This window comes from Geospiza fortis, unplaced genomic scaffold (genome assembly GCF_000277835.1).
Source record: "Geospiza fortis unplaced genomic scaffold, GeoFor_1.0 scaffold102, whole genome shotgun sequence".
Classification (NCBI taxonomy): Eukaryota; Metazoa; Chordata; class Aves; order Passeriformes; family Thraupidae; genus Geospiza; species Geospiza fortis.
The window spans coordinates 2,176,821-2,177,138 of record NW_005054373.1 but is presented as its reverse complement, the minus strand read 5'-3'; the positions used below and the strand labels follow the sequence as shown (position 1 = coordinate 2,177,138).

General features: G+C 71.4%; 1 protein-coding gene across 1 annotated transcript in view; it reads left to right on the top strand.

The window, feature by feature from the left end:
* Positions 1–318, top strand: part of RNF166 (ring finger protein 166) — a 6,821-nt gene that overhangs the window by 133 nt on the left and 6,370 nt on the right. The gene's annotated exons all lie outside the window — the stretch shown is intronic.

Here is a 318-nt window from a genome sequence, read left to right as displayed (position 1 = left end):
CGGGGATACCGCGGATGTTACCGGGGGTAGCACCGAGACATATCGGGGGGATTACCGGGAGAGGGGGATCGGGGATGGCACTGGGGAGCACTGCAGGGATACCGGGAGCGGCACCGGGGAGGTACCGGGGGTAACACCAGAGGCAGCTCCGGGGGATTCCGGTGAGACACCGGGGATAGGACGGGGGGACACCGGGGCGGTACCGGGGGGGTGCCGGCGGGCGCATTGGGGATGTACCGGAGGCAGCACGGGAGGGATGCCCGGGGGGTACCGGGAGCGGCCCCGGGGATCCTTGCCGAGGCCGGACCGGACTCACAC